This window comes from Psammomys obesus, unplaced genomic scaffold (assembly GCF_907164565.1).
Source record: "Psammomys obesus unplaced genomic scaffold, mPsaObe1.curated_primary_1811, whole genome shotgun sequence".
In the NCBI taxonomy this organism is placed as follows: Eukaryota; Metazoa; Chordata; class Mammalia; order Rodentia; family Muridae; genus Psammomys; species Psammomys obesus.
In genome coordinates this window covers 6,007,511-6,017,413 of record NW_026586550.1, presented here as the reverse complement: position 1 = coordinate 6,017,413, position 9,903 = coordinate 6,007,511, and the positions used below count along the sequence as shown (strand labels likewise).

Sequence of the window (9,903 nt, the reverse complement as noted above, 5' to 3'; positions counted from 1 at the left end):
TATCTATCTATCTATCTATCTATCTATCTATCTATCTATCTATCTATTTATTGCTTTATAGCATGATTCCAGCCCCCTCCCTCTTCTCCTAGTCTCATCCTCATGCTCCCTAACCCAACTCCCTCCTCTCCTTCTTCTCAGAGAAGTAGAGGACCTCAACCTGGCACCTCAAGACACAGTAGGACTAACAGCATCTCCTCCCACTGAGGCCTGACAAGGCAGCTCAGTAAAGAGAAAGGGATCCAAAGGCAGGTAACAGAATCAGAGACAGCCCCTACTCCTTTGTTAGGGGACCCACATGATAAGCATGCTGCACCTACAGCTACATATGTGTAGGGGTCTAGGTCTAGCCCAGGCAGGCTCTTTGGTTGGTGGTTCAGTCTCTATGAGCCCCCATGGGTCCAGGTTAGTTGACTCTGTATGTCCTCTTATGGTGTCCTTGCCTCCTCTGACTCCCTCAATCCTTTCTTCCACTCTTCCACAAACTTCTCTGAGCTCAGCCTATAATTTAGCTATAGGTCTCTGCAGACTTCCATCAGTTGCTGGATGAAGCCTCTCAGAAGACAGTTATGCTAGGCTCCTGTCTGAAAGCATAGCAGAGTATCAGTAACAGTGACAGAGGTTGGCTCTCTCCCATGGGGTGGGTCTCAAGTAGGGCCAGTCACTGGTTTGCCATTCCCTCAATCTATGCTCCATCTCTATCCCTACATTTCTTGTAGTAGATCCATATTTATTACTCTGTATAAAACTCAAGTCCAGAGAAGGGGGAGGAAGGGAGGGGTTGGGAGGGGAGGAGGGAGGAAACTAGAGGGGGATACAAAGTAAATAAAGCATAATTAAAAATAAAATAAAAATTAAAAAAATAATAAAATACAATGTTTAACCCTAAACCAGAGGTAATATAGTACCGACTCCTAAATGGTTAAAAAAAACAAAAAACAAAAAACAAAAACAAAAACAAAAAAACCCCAAAAACCTCAAGTCCAAGTGGATCAAAGACCTCAACATAAAACTGGATACACTAAATGTAATAGAAAAGAAAGTGGAGAACAGCCTTGAACTCACTGGCACAAGAGACACTTCCCCAACACTGACAGCTCTAGCGCTAAAACTGACATTAGTAATTGGGACCTCATGAAACAGAAAAGCGTCTGCAAGGCAAAGAACACTATCAATAGGAAAAAACAGCAGCCTACAGAAAGGGAAAAATTTTTCACCAACCCTACATCCAACAAAGGGTTACTATCCAAACTATATAAAGAACTCAAGAAATTAAACACCAACAAACCAAATAATTCAATTTAAAAATGGGTTATAGAGCTAAACAGAGAATTCTCAACAGAGGAATATCAAATGTCAGAGAAACACTTAAAGAAATGACCAATGTCCTTAGTTATCAGGGAAATGCAAATCAAAACAACACTGAGATTCCATTGCATACCCATCAAAATGGCTAAGATAAAAAGCTAAGTGACAGCACATTTTGATGAGGATGTGGAGCAAGGATCCTCCATTGCTGGTGATAGTACAGAAATCAATTTGGTGGTTTCTCAGAAAGTTGGGAATAGTTCTACTTCAAGACCCAGATATACCTTTCCTGTGCATATACCCGAAAGATGCTCCACCATAGCACAAGAATACCTGCTCAACACTGCTCATAACAGCTTTATTTGTAATAGCCAGAAATTGGAAACAACCTAGCTGTCCCTCAACTAAAGAATGGATAAAGCAAATGTAGGACATTTATACAGTGGAATATTATTCAGCTATTAAAGACAAAGACATGAAATTTGCAGGCAAATGGATAGAACCAGAAAAGATTATCCTAAGTGAGGTAACCCAGACCTAGAAAGACACACATAGTATGTACTCACTTATAAGTGGATATTAGCCATAAAGTACAGGATAACCATGCTACAATCTATAGACTCAAAGATGACAATGAGGGCCCAAGGGAATCTCACTCAGAAGACATCTGAAGTAGATGGAGGGAGGGACCTGAGTGGGAAAGGGGATACTGAGGGTAATGGGGATGGGGATCAGATGTGGGGAGAATGAGGGTGAGAAGGGAGGACCAGGAAAGAGAAGAGAAATCAGTAGGAAACAACTATGGGACAAGGGAGGCTCCAGGGAGTCTATGGGGGTGCCCCTAGCTGAGACACCTAGCAGTGGGGGGAGGGGTTAAGGAGCCTAAAGTAACCACCTAAAAATAGTCAGGTGGGACTTCTAGTGAAGGGAGGGGGACACCAACCCACCCATGAAACCTTCAACTCAAAATGTGTCTCGTCTGTTTAACATTTTTGGTACCATCCCTTCATTGTGAACTGCTTATCTTTTCTTCTTGCTAGAATACTCAGCATTTCCTAAGCTAACTACTAAAAATAAAGCAAAAGCAACAAACCAAAACAAAACTGTAAACCCTGAAGTGGACAAGGACTCTGTTTCTAGTGTTCCCACGAACTACAATGTGGGGACATTGTAGTCCCCAACCCCACACACTGTGCTCAGTTCTGGGCACAGAGCAGGCTGAATTACAAAGCCAAGTATAAAGGGAGGGGCAGTGTCTTCACTTCTCCCTCCATGGGAGTTCTCACTTCTTTCTTTTTTTTGACACTGTAATGTCATACATTTAAGCAGACAATCATTCTTCCCTGCTCTGTTCTTACCCCGTGGTCCCAGTCATCACATCTTCTGTGCTGTCACTTTGCCTGCACTGTTGGCCTTGCTTGTCAGAATCATGCCTGGTGATATTTCTTTTGCACTTGGACTATCTCTAGTTTATAGAGAAGTTCAGTTCCTAAGGGTTAAAAATTCTGCTGTTCTATTGTGATATACACACATGTTTTATATATCACAACAGTTCTTAAGTGAAGCTGATGATTTTGTTGCAGGCTGATTAGCCTTTCTTACACAGTCAGTCAGCATGTGTTCTGAAATATGCTAATAGCACTTATATTTTTACTTTTTACTCTTTTTTGTTTGTTTGTTTGTTTGTTTGTTTGTTTGTTTTTCAAGACAGGGTTTCTTGTTGTAGTTTTAGCTGTCGTGGACTTGCTTTGTAGACCAGACTGGCCTCAAACTCAGAGACTCACCTGACTCTGCCTTCCTGTAGTGCTGGGATTACAGGCGTGTGCCACTGTGCCTGGCCATACTTTTTTCTTAATTCCTGAATAGTTTCAAGTTCTGAATACTTGGAGTGTGGTTGCTTTTCCCCAACTCCTCACTAAAGTAGTAGCCCCTTCAAGAACCTCCCTGTAAAACCTGTCCTCGGGGGAATATGAGGAGCCACAGCTGCAGTGAGGGGTTGGCCAAGGCCACCTTGGCAAGTGGAAGAATCTTGAAAGGCGGCCATGGGCTGCTGTGCCCACTCTCTGTGGGATCAACTCCCTGTTGTTGCAATGTCAGCCAGCCCTGTGCTGCAAAGGCATCCCTGTCTGTAGAGCATGTGAAAACATATCGAAACACTCTTCATATCACAATACATCTGTTCTAAGAGGCTGAATAGAAAATGCCAGGGGAACATTAACTCAGAATTTTCTAACTTGAGTGCAATTAAAATCTCAGCCATAGTACAGAATTAATGTAGCCCTTTGCATTTTAAATACATATAAATTAAATGACACCCATCTGTAGAATATGAGAGTGCATTTTTATTGAGGATTTCAAATGATATAATCTGTTTCTCTGAAGCATAAATGGTGTGGTTCATGTTTCCAGAAGCTTCAAGAGCATTATATAGATGTGTCCTAAGTGCGTGTGGTGACGCTCAGTTTGTTCAGACGTAAATGCTTGACTTGCCTGATACAAACTGTTTGTGTGTGATCATCGGTGTCAAAAAATAAGAGCATGGCCTTCTAAATGTGCAGGTTGGGTCTCCACAGACAGCGCTGGAGGGCTAAGGGGAGCAGAGGGTCACAGCAGCACTGTCGGCTATGTGCCAAATAGGGATTGCAGTCTGCTCTAAATGAATTTAACCACTCTAAGGTGAGGTTTGCTCCTGAGCCCAACTAACACAGGACCGTCATGGGCTGCACAGCTCATCTTGACAGGAAGCCTTTAGGTTCTTGTAATATTTTCAGCAAACAGAGATGCACTATCAAGGAGAGGGTACATATATATGGTTTTGCATTTAGAGTGGCCATTTATTGGTTCCTTGCTGTGATATTCCCACATATTTTCAAAAGCACAAGGCCTAAGTTAAGTAGGGGGCCTCAGGGTTTTATTCCTGGCTGTAGCATTACCTAGTGGGGTGTCTTTAGGAGGCACGGTGAAGTGAGAAGAAGAACATAGGGCGCTGGACTTACCTGCTGTTTAGATCCTGCCTGCACCACTCTTGGCCTTCATTTTCTCCATGGAGGAATGAGGGCACCCAACCCATACTGTGCAGGCTGTTACAAGATGGCACAGCCTGTCTCACACTTGTTGCTGTTCAGGAAATGCTGGTCATAATGGTAGTCAAAACTCTAGGCTGGGAACAAGCTGCCCTAGATTCCACAACTGGCTCTGGCACCTACAATCTCATCTCTTGGGAATGCTGTTTTATCTTTGAATTTTGTTTTTGCTTTCTGGAAAAATGGAGGCAAGAGTATTTACTCCTATGCTTCCTCTTGCTGCTGTGACAAGGTTTATGTTCTTAGTGTATTACCTTTATACTGCACTGTTGATCTGAAATACCACATGGCAATTCCTGTCCTAAGCAGGTGCCAGAGGCCCCCCTACAGCAAATGCCCATCATTGCCTTGTCACATTACGCATCCTATGGCCTCTTGCTTCATCTTCAAAGCCAGCAGTGTGGAACCTCTCTCATAGGGCATCCCAGTGAGGACACTGAACTCAGTTACATGATCTAGGGATAATCTTCTTATTTTAACGTGAGCTCATGAGCAACTTTAATTCCTCTTTGTCTACCAGATTCCTAGGTTTCGAGGATTTGGGCACAGGCATCTTTGATGATTGAATTGTTCATTACTGTTTTGTGTACTGAGGGGTCATCCAACCTTAGGCTTTTCGCAGGTAGAACAACTCACCTTTCAATACATCCACACACATGGGATCCTGCCAGTACCTTCTTGAGGTGTGCTGTGCTCTTCTTGGGCCAGCAGGTGTGCTGTTAGTCTGGCCTCGCTTGTCTTCATTCTGTGGAGCACTCTCTGAGAGGGTTCTAGAACCTCTCTTTCCTATAGCTCAACATTGAGTTTACAGGTTATAACGCTGTATGTCTGAAAATATCTGTATCTTCTCACATACTGAAGTGCTAAGACTAGATACAGAATTCTATGTTGAAAATAATTTTTCTTGAATTCCTAAAGGTATTTTTCTATCCCCTGGCTTCCTGTGTCATTTTTATTATTGCTTTTCTGTTTCTTGGTCTTTTAAAGAAATATTTTTCTTTTCACAATGTGGTATTTTCTCTTTATTTTGAGGATTGTGCAATGTTGAAATAACTATATTGGTGAGAATGTAGGTTTGTTTCTATCTATTTGGCCATTTTAATGTGAAGTTCTGTAATTTCCATTTTGGAAGTTTCCACACATTTTTGAATGGCTTTTGCGCCTTCTTCCTCTCTATGGTCCTGTCACTCACTTGTCAAAGATTTTGTGCTGTTCATCAGTGTCTTTTGTCTTTTCTTTTTTTGTGCTATTTTCTTAGGTATTTTTTTCCAGTTTTATTTTTTCTAATATTTTAAAGATTTTCATTTCACTTTCATAAATGTTATTCCAAGGTTTCTTATATTCTGGGTGTCTTCTTATCATACTGCCAACTGATCTTGTTCCAAAGATATGATGTTTTTACTTATATCTAATTATAATTTTTCCAAGCTCCTCTCCTCACTTTCTGGATATTCCACATTTCCTCTTGGATTCGGTCTCCTTGCTTCATATTACAAAGTCTTTACAAGTATCTACTGTCCCTGGTTGTCTGCCCATAGTTAAGAGGGGCTAAGCAAAGCTCTTTGTCTATGGAGGTAGAGCTACTGGATTACCGTCATCTTTGTTGATGACCTAGCAGGTCTCTTTATTTTTAAAATTACCTTTCTAGGAGTACTGAGATTTTTTCAGGGGGTAAGGGGCACTTTCCACTAAACCATGATGTCCTACGTTACGTCCCAGGACCCACAGGGTAGCAGGACCTCCACACATGCGGCAGGGTACATGCATACACATGCACACAGATAAATACATGTAAAAATAGTTTAAATAATAGGCTCAGATGGCATATATATATATAGATATATACATATCTCTATATATCACATATTCATATATATATTACAGGGCCTTTTCCACATAGTCATTCCTTATCCCTCTGTCCACTCCTGCTGGTCCCCATCCTCCTCCTGACTCTTCTCCATGTCACATGTCACATCCTGTTCCCTCTTTCCTCCTCCCTCAAGGTCACTTTTCATGTTCTTGTTGCAGGTCTCATTCATGGAGAAATACTAACATTAATGTCTTTGGCTGCTCTGTCTTCTTTGGCAGATTTCTTAGTTTACATTTTCTTAGTCTCTTGCCTGAGGTTATACATTCAGATGCTAGGCCGTAAGTGAACAAAAGCAGATCAGTATAAACTGATGCCTAATTTTTGCCTAATTATTCTTATGACCTTTGCCTTTTAGTCAATGGGATTTCTACTCCATCAGTTTTAGAGACTAATCTTGAGAGAGAGAGAGAGAGAGAGAGAGAGAAAACATGTGAGCATGTTGTAGAAAAGAGGAGTTATTTAGATTGGCTTACACAATTTGCACTGCCTAATGCATCTATGGTCATGTGAATGCTGAAGAGGCAGAGAACATGGTTGTTGCTCAGATCATGATGCTGGATACCTCAACAGTCCTAATTTGGTGCTGGAGGCATGGGGGCTCCTGGAGAGCCACTAGCATTTACATCCTTATTGGAAGGCTGAAGAAGCTGGGTTCTGGCGCCAACAAATGATGACATCATCACCAGCAACACGGTAGATGTGCTCACCATCTCTTTTAGAGGGCAGACATACAAAAGCTAACTTATGCTTTGAGACAAAGTCAGTGAACACAGAGCTCACTGACTGGCCAACCACTGGCTACCCATCAAGCTAAGCGACTGACCCCTGTGTCTGCCTGCATAGCACTGCAATTACAGGCTTGCAACGCCATGCCTGGCTTTTTACCTGGGTACTGAGAATTGAACTCAGGTCCTCATGCTTGCATAGCAAGCACTTTATCAACCAAACCACCCTGTGTGCCACCCTATGGTTTGGATACAAATAATGGTACATGTAGGTGAAATGGGGGTGGGGTGTGTGGGGGAATCTGAGGTATGCATCTCTTAAAGACAAGCTCAAACAAGTCTTCTTCTTTTAGCCTCCTCTTAAAGAACTTCTGTAATATTACAGATATAATGTTCACTGAATACACATTCACGCCAAAGTTGGTGCTAAAGAAAAAACTGTGAAAGTAAAGACAAATCAAAGTGGAAGGTAAGTGGGAAACGCCTTCAATAGATAAAAGCCCTAAAGGAAAATCAGAAATATAATCAAATATATTGCATCAAATAATGAAGTTAAATAACTAAAGTATGGTTAATTAAATCATACTATTTAATTCTAGGAGAAATTCTTGACAGAGATAAGTAGGTAACTACAAAAGAGCCTTCCTATGCTATAATTGTTAGTCTTAATATATGAGGAGAACAAAGTAATGATAGATTTTTGTGAGAATCAGAAAAAGATTCATTTGGAGCCAATTTTGCAAATGGAAGCAAGAGAGCACACAGAAGGCTCTCCCTGGCAGCATTTGTTACCTGAGTTCAGTTCTGATGAAACGTTTGCTGACTACCTCCATTTTCCCATCGTTATGTCATAAGCTGTTTGTTGCAAACACTGACACTCATACTGACCTTGGTAACAACATTAATGCTAGTAGATCCCATGGAACACACTCAGGTTGGCCCTGACTGCTGACTGATACCATTGGTTTGCAATCTTAGCGGATGTGACGCGCTAGGGAGAAAAATAAATAAAAGGAACAATCTGGCAACAGTGGCATGCTTGGCAGGTAGCACACACTTACGTTTATTCAGAAAGCACAAAACTGAGTGGATTGCAATGTGGTTAATTGGCCCTTAATTAATACTAACTCAAAATCTACCTCTCACTATTCTTGTTTCCCAGCTTGCCCAATACATGGAGTGGATGCTCTTCTCAACCCTTTAGCAGTTATGCTGAGGCCAGCACATCCTCCTGATAAGACTTCTGCTGTTCCATGATGTATGTGAAACCTTAGTAGGGGTTTAGCATATACAGGAAATCACGGGATCATATGTCATCCAAGTAGAGGACACAGAAAACACCTCATTAACATTTAGAAATCTTGACATCCTAATCTAAAATCCAGAATATCTTGAACTCTTGGGACCCATATAAGAAAAATGCTAATTTAGTTTAAGTTATGTTTTTATATCAGGAATTAATTAAAGACTAAAAACTATAATTATTCAAAATTAAGGACTTGAAAGTTATCGTAGATGATTTAAGTTAATGCATATTTATTTGAAAATGTCTAGAATATATATAGTGCTACTGTCCTGTTAGTATTCAGCCCATCCACTTTAATCAGTTCAGGGTCACTCAGACTTTTAACAGTACATAAAATTATTCTGCCACTTAAAATTATTTAAAAGACAGCTAACTGGAAAAAACCTTATAAGCAATCCTTTCAATAAGACATGCTACAAGTTAACGTCTAATGAGAAAAGCATAGAAAAAAACCTTGGTTTTAGGGAAATAATATCATGTTGAAAACACTTAATTTTAGATGAGCTATATGAAGATTATTTTGAGAGTACCACAAAGAAATAGTAAAAAGAGGCATAATTTTAATTGTCCATTTTACTCTCCACAAACTTCACATTGAGAGAAAAACACAAGTATACTATACAATCAGTTCAAAAATGTAGTTTTTTTTTTTTTAATAAGGAAATGAACAGAAATCAGATTCTCTATGTGGGTTTAACTAACTAAGTATAAATAAGAAACATAGATTTTCTCATATCTTACTGGGGTACATACATAGTCACAATTCTTTACAGTTTCCTACTAGGAAATAGTCTTTCCCTGTCTGACTCTTCGGTGGCCTGATGGCTGACACTGACTGACAGGAAAACTTCCAGAACCTGGGTTTAGTATCCAAGTTTCTACCTTTACCTTCATGGAATTTTCCTGAGTGTTTCTTACTTTGCAGGGATCTGCTTTTCCTGGATGAGGTATACCAGCTGAGGTGCCAGCTCACTGAACTCTGGTAAATATTTGCTTCACAACCAACCAACCAAAATCTTGGGTTTCCATACACTCCAATGACACACACACACACACACACACACATATATATATATATATATATATATATATATATATATATATATATATATATGTATGTATGTATGTATATATGTGTATATATATATATGTATATATGTGTATATATATATATTTTTTTGCTTGTTTTTGGCCATGCCTCACTGCAGTGACTAAAGTGGACAGATGTGCCTCCATGCCTGAAGGATGCTTACTACCTCTGCTTTTCTGTGGAACCATCCTTTCCTACCTGATGGCTTTTTGTATTCTTTCACTCACTGGAATTTTTGTTCTACTTATGTCATATTTTCTGAGATGATTCACAGAGCTCATGTAATAAAATCCCCAAGCAAAGAGATCATCAGAAGCAATGGCAGTGCTAAGTGTGATGGAGCATACCTTTGACACCTTTAATCCCAGCACTCAGGAGGAAGAGACAAGAAGATCTCTGAGTTCAAGGTCAGCCTGGTTTATATGGTGAGCTCCAGGACAGCTACAGCTATGCAGAAAGATCCTCTCTGAGGAAAACTAACTAACTAACTAACTAACTAACTAACTAACTAACTAACTAAC

At 40.3% G+C, this 9,903-nt stretch overlaps 1 protein-coding gene and 1 long non-coding RNA gene across 2 annotated transcripts in view; one reads left to right on the top strand and one right to left on the bottom strand.

The window, feature by feature from the left end:
- Window positions 1–9,903, bottom strand: part of Exoc4 (exocyst complex component 4) — an 824,181-nt gene that overhangs the window by 96,895 nt on the left and 717,383 nt on the right. The gene's annotated exons all lie outside the window — the stretch shown is intronic.
- LOC129672526 (uncharacterized) overlaps window positions 8,221–9,903 on the top strand; it is a 7,569-nt gene continuing 5,886 nt past the window's right edge. Inside the window, exons 1-2 of the long non-coding RNA XR_008719514.1 lie at window positions 8,221–8,244; window positions 9,218–9,274. This is a non-coding gene — a long non-coding RNA (uncharacterized LOC129672526). The remainder of the gene's footprint in view (window positions 8,245–9,217; window positions 9,275–9,903) is intronic.